We start from the raw sequence: 12458 nt of genomic DNA on the forward strand, positions 1-12458 counted from the left end.
GAGTTTAGACTATTTCATAATCATCCAGGCTTAGAGGGGAAGCAAACATTTTGAGTCATTTCATAAATATCGTCTCTTACAAAATACAAGCAATATGATCTTGCTTGACCAGAAGGCTTAGTAACTGACTTCTGAGGTTTTCATTTTTAAGAGTAAAGAGACAAAGATTTGTGGTTTTTCTCTTTATTAACAGGTATCAGCAACTGTGGTTACTTTTCACTTAATATAACTTCTTTTACAAAAAAGATAGACTGTGCCACCATTTATAATGTTTATATGCTGGAATCTGTTAAGAGTTTTAAGTAAGTATATTAAAACTAGAAGCTGTGTTGAAAGAGCTCTCTCCAGAATTGCCAGCTAAAACACAGAATGACCAGTTAAATTTGGATTTTTGATGAACAATGGATACTTATTACATATATCCTAATATTTTAAATATTGCATGACACATACTAATACTAATAAAATTGTTTTTTATCTGAAATTCAAATTTAACTGGATTTTTTATATATTTATTTGCTAAATCTGGCAACTTTAATATTGGACCTTATAGGTTAAATTCACAATGTGGTAGAATTGGGTCCACAGCCTTTTGGAGAGAGACACCAGACTTTCTCAGGTAAACAGATATTGGATCCATAATTCAACCACATTAACCAAGTTCATAAAAGTCTACTTACAGTAAAAAAGCAAATAACACGTCATTGGATACCCAAGTTAGGATGATAAGTCTACATAATCTCTATAAGCACATTGATACCACATGTGGTCAGGTAAAATTGGTTTTCAGGCACAAGATCCTCATTGGAATAGTATGAATGCTTTATGCTTTAAGACTAAGATAGGCTGGATTAATCCCCCAATTGTGAGCTTGACAATGGGACCTTAGTATTTTAAAAACTCTACTAGCTTAAATTCCCTGTTTCCTGAAAGTGCTCAGATGGGTTCTGCTGATATTTGTCTCTATGGCTCCTTTTCTAAGCTCCCATGGGTTGTCTAACCCCCTACCTCAGAGTGACACATCTTTCCGTTAGCTGTATTAATAGCTCCAGTCATATTACGTCAACTCCTGCTGCTAGAAGAAGAAACTGTTTTTATCCATTATGTGCTGATTTTGAAGTTTAACTCTCAAAGGCAATCATATTTCTTTTGCTTCCAGATTCTTTAAGAACTTCTCACTGTACTCTTCATATATTTATTGAACTTACTAGACAGGTAGAATTGCTATAATAATATTCTCTCTGAATAAGGGCAATGCTGATAATATTTTGTTTCAAGTTAAGTTTTTATTGGTATAATCTCATTTACTGCTCCCTACAATCTCAGGAGGAAGACAGCACAGTTACATAGTAAAAGAACAAGTATCTAAATCTAGGTCTGTCTGATTGGACTTTACTGTACCACTATAGCACTAACTTCCGCTTCCAAATGGAATGTTCACTATGTATCACTATGTTAAAAAATTTTAAAGCTATATGAATTCAGCTTCTCCCATGGCTAATGACCACACCAATTATTATAAAGAAATGAGCAAAGGCTTTGGAATAATAAAGACAAATTAGAACCACATTTCCTTCACTGGAGCAGGGAGATCAATTTAGACATTTTATGGAATGAATTGTGTGCCCTTTCCAAGTTCATATGTTGGGGTCCTAACCCTCAGTACCTTAGAATGTGACTGTATTTGGAGCTAGGGTCTTTAAAGAGGTAATCAAGTTAAAATGAGGTCATTCAGTGACCCTAGTCCAGTAAACCTGGTGTCCTTATAAGAAGTGGAAATTAGGACACAGACACACACAAAAGGAAGACTATGTGAAGACATAGGGAAAAAACAGCCATCTGCAAGTCTCAGAAGAAACCAATTCCGCTGACATCTTGACGTCGGACTCATAGCCTCCAGAGCTATGAGAAAATGAAGTTCTGTTGTTTAAGCCACCTAGTCTGTGGTACTTTTATGAAAGCCCTAGCAAACTAATACAGACCTGTTTCTTAATAGCTTAGGTCCTAATTTTTCATTTTTTAAAAAAGGTAAAATTCCCATGGGTTTGATGTAATCATTAAATAATTGTCTAACATGATGCTTTGAAAAATGAAGTAGCTCAATAAATATAAAAACTATCTCTTTCACTTAGATTCACAACATGAAATAGCATATTCATTAATTATCCTTGGCAAATTCATTAAGGATCTGTTAGGTGCAAATACACAAATCAATATCACATTCCCACAGTTCTTCTTCTGATTGAAAATGGGAGGACAGTATTTGCTAGTCCCAATTGATGCTTTATACATTGTATTTTGTTGATTATATACTGCACATTTTAAAATAAACTTTTAATTTTTTAAGTTTTATATTTACAGAAAAATTACAAAGATAGTGCAGAGAGTTCCCATAGATCCCATACCCTCTTGCCTATTATTAACATCTTACATTAGTGTGGGACATTGGTTACAATTAATAAACCTATGCTGATTCATTGTTATTAAGTAAAGTTCATACTTCATTCAGATTTCCTTTTTACCTAATATCATTTTCTTTTCCAGGATCCCATATAGTATACCACATTATATTTTGTCATCATGTCTCCTTGGACTCCTCTTGACTGTGGTAATTTCTCAGACTTTCCTTGTTTTTGATGACCTTGAGAGTTTTGAGGAGTACTGGTCAGGTTTACTGTACAATGTCTTCTACTGAGATTTGTATGATATTTTCCTAATGATTAGACTAGCATTATGGGTTCTAGGAAAGAAGGCCACAGAGGTAAAGCGCCATTTCTATGACATCACATTAAGGGTACAAATTATCACCATGACTCATCACTATTGTTGATGTTGATCTGCTGGGTGAGGTAGTGCTTGTCAGAATTTCTCCACTATAAAGATATATCTATATCTATATCTATATATATCTATATATCTTTTTTTTTTTTACCCCTTTCCACACTGTGCCTTTTAGAAGGAAGTCACTATGCACAACCCACAATTAAGAAGTGGGAAGTTATGTTCCATCTCCTTAAGGGTGGAATATCTATATAAATTATATGGAATTTTCCTATATGGGAGATTTGTCTATTCCCCCATTTATTTAGTCAATCATTTATATCAGTATAGACTCATGAATTTTTATATTATGCTTTGGGCTATATAATATCACATTTCTTATTTTGTTGCTCAAATTGTTTTGATTTTGGCTTTTGGGAATTCTTCAGATGGTTCCTACGTCCCTTTGACATAACCCCATCATTATGGGTTTTTTTCCTGAGCAGTCCTCAATTGTATGCAGTATTGATTGACAGCATCTCACAGAACAGAGACAAATATCAGTCTGTAAGAGATTTTGAACACCAAGGATTAGTATGAGTTTACATTTCTATTGGTGTAGGACTCATATCAGTTTTTATTCTGTTTGCTTAAGGAAATCCTCAAAATTAAAAACATACCTGAGACAGTTTTTATAAATAATATATACTTCCAGAGAGAAATCTGGATTAAATTATTCAACACAACTATTTAAGCATTTTGGTAATATAGAACAAGTTATTATTAGATGTGAAGGCATATTTTCTGTGAATATTTGTATTTCTGTCTTTGGAGGAACATGCTTTAAATTAGGGAAAAGTACCAATAATAGAATTCTGTACATGGATTATAGCTGACTTGAAATAGACATTGAATGTTACCTTAGAAGTAAAATATCCCATTTCATCATATATTTTACAATTATTAGCTAATAGTTTTGCTCTATGGATGAGCCACTAGAGGCATTAGGCAGGAGTTTTCAAACTATTCTGTACCTAAAAAGCACCTAGGACACTTGTTAAAACATCAGATTTAAAAGCAAAATCATACAGCCACTCTGGAAAACAATTTGTCAGTTTCTTATAGAGTTAGGCATACATTTCCATATTACCCAACCATCCCACACTTAGATATTTACACTGTGGAAGAGAAAACTTATGTTCTTACAAAAACTGTACACAAATGTATATAGCAGCTTTATTCATAACTGTCAAAATCTGAAAACAACACAAATGTCCTGTAATGGGTGAATGGATAAATGAACCCTGGTACACCCACCCAGTGGAATACTACTCGGCAATAAAAAAGGGAAGAACTGTGGATACATGCAACAACTTGTATGAATCTCAAAGGCATTATGAGGAGAAAGTCACAAAATGTAGCATACCATATATTTGCATTTATTTATAATCTTGAAAAAAAAAAAACCCTAAAACTATTGTAACAGAGAACAGACCAGTGATTGTGGGGGGTAGTGGTGGGGATATAACAGCAAAAGGGTGACTTGAGGGACATTTCTGGGGATTATGGAACTGTTCTGTGGCCTGATTGTATTTGTGGTTATGTGAATCTATACATGTGTTAAAATTCATAGAACCATAAGCCAACAAAAAAAAAAAAAGAAAGAAAAGAAAAGAAAAGAAAAAAAATCAATGCTATTGCATATTAAAAAATAAAATTCCAGGCTCTCATCCTTAAAGTATCTGACTCAGGAGGTCTGAGGTGGGGCTTAGGAATCTACATTTAACACATACACACATTCAAGTGGTTCTGGCAAAGGTGATGCATACTTTACGAAGCACCATGTTAGCAGAAAATGTAATAGATTGACAGCTCAGAGTACAGAATCCTCCCAATTGATAGCTGTGACTTTGGATGCTGTTGTAAGTTGAATAGTGTCACCCCACAAAACCCTTTCCAAAAACTATCTTGTAGTCCAAACCCCCAGTAACTGAGAATTTGACCTTATTTGGAAATTGAGTCTTTATAGAGATGAACAAGTTAGAATGAAGTCATTAGGTTGGGTCCTAATCCAATATGACTAGTGGTTTTTATCTTGTTTTGTTTATTGAAGACTTTACTGATATCCAATTGTTTAAAAAGCCAGTCAATTTGGTGCCACATGACAAAGAAGCACAACTTAAGTGTTTGTTGTCCTTAAACTACCAGTAGACATATCTTCTGTTATATGAGCTTTTTTGTGAAATTGGATATTAGGACTTGGGGAACTGTGGCAGGGACATTTACTTTTTATTGACTATCCATGTGATCCTCCTAGTTTCCCAGTTCCCATGAAGTCAGGGGTCCATGTGATGAGTGTCTCTTTCAAGCCAAAGCATTTTAGAAGCCAGTGTGCTGGAATAAGCCAGCTCTCCCTTCTGCCCAGGCACACATGGAAGCCTCAAAATGAGGTATCAAGACACACTTTAAAACAAATCTGCATGTCTCGGGGCACCTGGGTGGTGCAGTCGGTTACGCATCTGACTCTTGGTTTTGGCTCAGGTCGTGATTTCAGGGTCCTGATCTCAGGGTTGTGAGATGGAGGCCCATATGGAGCCCGTTTAAAGAAGGCTGCATCCATTGAATGAGAAATGGACTTTTGTTGTGTTTAGCCTCGGAGAATTTATTTATTACTACAGCATAGTAGCCTGGCCTTTCCTGACCAATACAAGAGCAAATTAAGAAGATTAATTCAGTATGATTAGAAGTAACCAAATGTATTGTTTAATTAAATGTTTTGAGCCTGATAACAGTTCTAATTCCCAGTACAACTGCCTTTTCTTTTCTTCTGGGGGAAGGAGAGTAGTAAGAGGAATCATAAAGCAGAAGACTCTAACTTCTATAATGAATGAGGTAAAACAATAACCCCCACATTGTCTGAAAAATAAATAAAAAATTAACTAAAAGCAAATAGAGTGTATTTAAAGCTCTTGTTTTATCTTTTAATAGTGTAAGAATTCTAAATTTTCATTAACTGTCCCAAATGCATGATAAGGACATAACCAATCATATCAGGAACAAACAAAAGAGACAATAAGCAAACCCTGCTGACTAACATCAGAGCCATAATTTCTCTCAAGAAATTTTGTCCATCACCATCTGACAGAGGGAAAACAAATCCTAAGTTCTTTTGGTGGAAGAGGAGTTAATGTTATTTAACCAAATCACAAATTAGTCCCTGAAACCAGCAGAGAGCCAACAAGTATTCATTGAATGAACATGCTTTTATTCATGAGGGAATACTTAAGGTAGAGAAGTCATCGAAATCTTTCAATAGCAGTTACTGAAATATGCACTATTTTGAGGCCTTCTGTGTGAAATTCAAATACCATCTTAAAAATTCTAATTTTGTTAGGTATTAGTTTTTTACTGCTGCCATAATTATCATATTTTTACTAGCTTAAAAAAACACAAATTTATTATCTTACAGGCCTGAAGTCTGCCATAGATCTCACTGGGCTAAAATCAAGGTGTCTGTAGGGCTGCATTTCTTTTTGGAGGCTCCAGGGGATGATCTGTTCCCTTGCCTTTTTCAGCTTCCAGAGGCTGCTGACATTCCTTGACTCTTGACCCCCTCCCTCCATCTTCAAAGCCAGCAATATTGCTGTCTCTCACCCTTCTTCACATCTCCCTCTGACTGCAACTGGGAAAGGTTCTCTGCTTTTAAAGGTTCATGTGAGGGGTGCCTAGGTGGTGCAGTCAGTTGGGCCTCTGCCTCTTGGTTTCAGCTCAGGTCATAATCTCGGGGTCATGGGATTGAGCCCCACATCAGGCTCCCCGCTCGGCAGGGAGTCTGCTTAAGATTCTCTCTTTCCCTCTGCCCCTCGGGCTCGTGCTCTCTCTCTCTCAATCAAAATAAATAAATAAATAAATCTTAAAAAAAAAAGAGATTCATGTGATTAGCTCGGGCCCACCAGATAATCCAGAATAATCTTCCCATTTCAAGGTCCTTAACTTTAATCACATCTCAAAAGATCCTTTTGTCACATAAGGTAACATAGTCATAGGTTCCAGGAACTAGGACATGGATATCCTGATGGTGGAGGTGGGGGGCACGTATGCTTGCTATGTCTTTTAAAGAACCTGATGCACTGGCAGAAGCACTTCATTTGGAACTCAGCCATCTCCACTCTACCCATGCTCCTCCCCTCAGGCCAATTGTAAGCAAATGGCTAACTTTTCTGGGCCCTGCCTAGGCAAAATATAAGTAATACCTCCCCTGGCTAAAGGCAAAAATCTGAATATCATAACCAATTTAATGTGGGTTTCTTCTTGGTACAAAACCTGCAACCACCCTATTTTAATATGGGGACCCAAGTCTATATCTGGAAATATATATATATGTATATACATTTAATCATTTATTTGTTTCCTTGTTAAATTTCTTAATGCCTCCCTCTACTTGATTAAGCCTCTAAATTGTGTCCTATTAGCAATGCCACTTATCAAACTCCATCTTCCCATGTTCCTTTCTCTTAGGGTAACATTCTGCATCAACTGAAAGGGGGCAGTGTTAAATTAGGCAACTGAACTAATTTAGCTAACAGCTTCACAAGCACATGTATTGTGCCTTAATTATGCAAATGGAAGACCTCAAGAAGTGACCTGGATGGTAGGAATCCCAACAGAATGGCAGCCAGCGGTTTAACTGGCCAATGATAGATTCTTTTTTTTTTTCTTTTATGATGTTATGTTAATCACCATACATTACCTCATTAGTTTTTGATGTAGGTGATGGGTATTAAAGAGGGCACGTACTGAATGGAGCACTGGGTGTTATACGCAAACGATGAATCATGGAACACTACACCAATGATAGATTCTTTAGATCTCAGCACTTGCTCTGTGGAAGCTTGGCTACATGAGGCATTAGGAGTACAAAGGATGAAGTCAGACCGAAGTTTAAATCCCTTCTTTTCCACTTACCAGTTATATTTGGGACAAACTCCTTAACTTTAACCTCTCAGCACTTCAATTGCATCATCTGTAATAATACATAATAATATCTAATTCATGAGGCTGTTGTAAAGATTAAATGAGATAATGTATACAAAGTGATTAGATCATACCTAGCATAAACTACACTCAATAAAGAATGACTACTGTAGATATGTTTCTTGCTCCTGTTCTACTGTATCGACCAGACTTCCCAGTGGACTGATGCACTCAGGTTTATCAATTCTTCCACATTCATTCACCAAGAGCATTGCTCATCACCACTGAGCATCTATTTATTCTGTGCAAGGCACTGGGAACATACAGATCAAGTGTCATAGTTTTCTAAGTAGGAATGACAATCAATTCCTCCCAAGTTTGTGTGCCTTCTTTTTTATGCCAGTAGCATCCTGGGTATACTTCTGTCACCTATCACCTTGTCCTGTAATGACTGCATCGATACTCAGGCCCCATTAGTCTCTGTGAACTCCTTGAGAACATCTTTGTATCACTAAGCAATACTCAATGCCTGGCCTAAAGTAATAGCCCCCAGTGTTTTCTGAATACATGCTCTCTGTACTTTGCCTATCCTTTCTCAAACTGAGGGTTTCATTCCCTATTAGCAAAATGTCTTCTATGAAGATAACTAGGGTCTTCTCCATGTCCCTAATAATTTATTATTGATTGCTTCCTTCCTTTCATGTATATCTAACCGATGTTACCAGTAATTTTATCAACAAATCCAAAATTCTAACTCAGCGATGCAAGGAACAACTATTTCCCCGTGGCCTACGAGGGAGATGATTGAATAGAGTGAAAGGCAGGAAGGAAATATAAATTTTCCACTTGATACATGAAATTAGATAGGATGCTGTGCTTCTTCAGGCTGGGAAATGTCGCCCTTACGGTGAAGGGGTAGGGGTGACCCTTCTAGTGAATGGTCTTAGAATTCCCATAATACATTCATTTGAATATCAGTTGAGAAGAGAAAAGGCTGCTTGGAACAAGGGATTCATGGTAAAATCAGGGCAGAAAACTTTGCCTCCATGTAATCCCTTCTATGGAGATTTGCAATGCCTATTAAAGGCTCTGGGAAATCTCAAAGACTGTTTAACTCTGATTGACACACAATTCCCCAGATTTATTTGATCCCACAATACTTTTAATTTTAAATGACACTTTTTAAAGTGCCTTAGAACTGGTGTTTTTGGAACATGTATAGCTGTCACAACAGTGTCAGTGATTGACGAATATGCAGACCCAGGCCAAGACTACATGCACTTTAACGGAAGTAAAGGCTATAATAGATATCTTCACATAACAAGGACATGGCGGCACTGACTTCAGAAACATAAAAAGGATCAGGTGTCAATAATTCCACCTGATTGGAATAAGGATTCCATTAAGCCCTGAGAAGCTCCCTCCTCAACTCTCTGGACACCATTTCTATGCCTGCCTGCTTATCAGGTGAGATGCATGGGACTGGAAACATCTGCAGCTCAGCCCTGAAGGTTCAGGACCCAGATGCACATTTTTCTGCCATGCCTGGGGGCCTACTTTTGCAACCCAGCCACTGTACTCCGATCACTATCTCACAGTATTCATTCGGCAGGCTCATCTTTCTTTGTCATTGTAAGACATTTTTTACATCTCACCCAGAGTACAACCAATGTTCCTCACTAATGCTTGAATTACTCAATGGGAGAACAGTATTTCTCTAACTAAACAAATCATAGTCCGCTTTCCTTTAAATCGGATGATTTAACCCCGCCTTTCACCTGGGAGAAACCGGCTTCCTATTAAGTTAACTCATATTGATGGTCTTCTTGCAACTTATGTCATTTATTCTTTTTCAGCATTATTATGGACTCATGGTCTTTCCCAAACTTAACCGGGTCAAATTAACTATATTCACTGTTTTCCTTTAGATACTCAAAGGATTGGCAATAGGAGACTAGCAGCATTCACTCCTTGGACATCACTTTATCTGTTCTAACACGGCCACCACCTCTCCCTCCATCCCTCTGAAGCTTCCAGCTTTCTGCTAATAAGACATTAGAGCTCATCTGGACTTTTCTTGTCCCAAGACACAGAATGTCTATGAGCCTTGATTTTATTTTATTTTATTTTATTTTTAAAGATTTTATTTATTTATTTGAGACAGAGAGAATGAGAGAGACAGAGAGCACATGAGAGGGAGGAGGGTCAGAGGGAGGAGCAGACTCCCTGCAGAGCAGGGAGCCCGATGTGGGACTCGATCCCGGGACTCCAGGATCATGACCTGAGCCAAAGGCAGTCGCTTAACCAACTGAGCCACCCAGGCGCCCGAGCCTTGATTTTAAATAGAGAATGAGATTCTAGACCAAAATCTTCAGCTAGAGGTGAACAAGTGTACATGTACACATGAGGTGGGGCAGAGGGGCTATCTTTCATGACAAAGCACAAAAGTGACCATTTTCTAAAAAGTCACAGCATATTGGTTCTTCATCTCTTTTAGTTTTTGCAGTTTTTATATATTTACAAAAGTATGGCATATGTGTAAAGTATGAAGAATATGTCTACTTTAAGCAATAGAACATTCCAGTGCCTTAAAATCTTGTGGGTGCTTTTTTGATCTCAGCCCACTCCCTCCACCAACATCTGAGGCAGTCACTATCCCGAAGTTTGTGTTTTTCATACCACTACTTTTTAAAAATAGTTTTATATCCCTTGCAATGTATTTCTGAACAATATATAGTTTAGTTTTATCTATTTATAAGCTGTATAGAATATATATCTTTCCTGAAGCTTGATTTTTTGCTCAGTATTGTTCTTGAGATTTATCCTCATTGACACGTGCAGGTGAAGGTCATTCATTCTCACTGATACATAGATTTGTTATTGTCTGACAATACAATGGTTTATTCTCTGGTGGGTGGAAATTTTGGTTCTTACCAATGTTCTATTTTTACAAATGTTGCTGTTATGAACATTGTTGTACTTATCTCCGGGTATATGTATCAAATGGTTTCTTTAGGGTATTCGTCTCAAAAACGGAATTTCTACAATGAAAACATATGCCCATTTTAAACTTTTTTGAATACAACCAAATGCCTTAGAACATGTTTTTAAATTTTACATTCCCACCAGTAAGGTCTACTTGCTTACTATTTATGGCAATACTTGTCCATCTTTACCGTTTTTACTAACTAGACAAATGTGAAATGATATTCTGAATATGGGTGAGGTTGAGCATTTTTTTCTATGCTTCTTAACCATTCAGATTTCCTCTTTTGTGAACCTTTATGTCTTATCAGCCAATTGCCCCAATCGTCTTAATTTTTTAGGAATTGCTTTGCTCTTCTATGGTCAAGTTCCACTGCAATGACTTGTTGGAATTTTGGGTGGAGTAATGCTCAAACTGCTGTATTTTATAATAATGTATTTTTCATCTATAAACATGTATTCCATTCATTAGATCTTCTTTATATCTTTAAATAAAATGTAAAATGTATAATTTTCTCTGTAAATGCTTTGAATGTTTTAGTTGAATTTTTCTAGGTACTTAACATCTTATTCTCTTTTTCATTGTATGGTTTTATAAATTACATTGTTTTTATGGTGTCAGAACTGCAATTATCTTTGATTTTATAACCAGGAACATTGTTAAACCATTCTGATAGTTCTACTATGTTAACTGTGGATTCTTTAAATTTTTCTACATAGACAATTTGTTAACCGTGAGTGATGACGGTTTTGTTTCTTCTTTCACAGTCCTTTTACTTTTGACTTCTTTTCATGCCTTACTTCACTAGCCAGGAGATCCAATTCAGTGTTGAATAAAAATAGTGATATCAGTCATTCTTTTATTGTTTCTAATCTAAAATGAAATACTTCAACCACTTCTTTATTAATTTGATGTGTCTGTAGATTTATTTAGAGGTATAGTTTATCTGGTTATGGAAGTTTCTTATGCATAAAAAGACAATTTAGAATAAAAAGATTTTACAATGGCCTTTAAACTTATGAAAAGATGTTCAACCTTCCCCATGATTAGGGAAATGAAAACATTTCTTATCTACAAGACTCATGAATATTAAAAAATATGGCAACATAATTTGTGCTGAGACTATTGGGCAACAGGAACTGTCATATATGAATAGCTGCTGGGAATATAAACCCTTTTTGAAGGTGCAATGGACTGAATGTTTATGTCTTCCTCAAATTCACATGTTGAAATGCTAGCATGTAATGTGATGATATTAGGAGATACGGCCTTTGGAAGGTGATTAGGCTATGAAGGCCTCATGAATGGTATTGATGCCCTTATGGAAAAGACCCCAGAGGACTCTCTCACTCTCTTATCTGGATATGAAAAGGATATGAGCTGGCAGTCTATAATTTGGAAGAGGGTTTTCACTGGAACCTGCTGATGCTGGCACCCTGATCTCAGACTTCCAGCCTCGAGAACTATGAGAAATAAATTTTTGTTGTTTAAGCCACCCAGTTTATGGTAATCTGTTATAGCATCCTGAACAAACTAAGGCAGAAGAGAATTTGGGAATACCACCAACACTATATACACGCTTACCTTTTGACCCAGCTATCTTAATTTGAGGAATACCCTGAGGATATACTTTCAACAATGCAAAAATAGTAGGCAGCACTGTTTGAAATGACAAATTATTAGTAATAATCTAAACATCCATATATAAAAAAATGGATGTATAAACTATAGCATATCC

Source organism: Neomonachus schauinslandi, chromosome 8 (genome assembly GCF_002201575.2).
Source record: "Neomonachus schauinslandi chromosome 8, ASM220157v2, whole genome shotgun sequence".
Taxonomy (NCBI): Eukaryota; Metazoa; Chordata; class Mammalia; order Carnivora; family Phocidae; genus Neomonachus; species Neomonachus schauinslandi.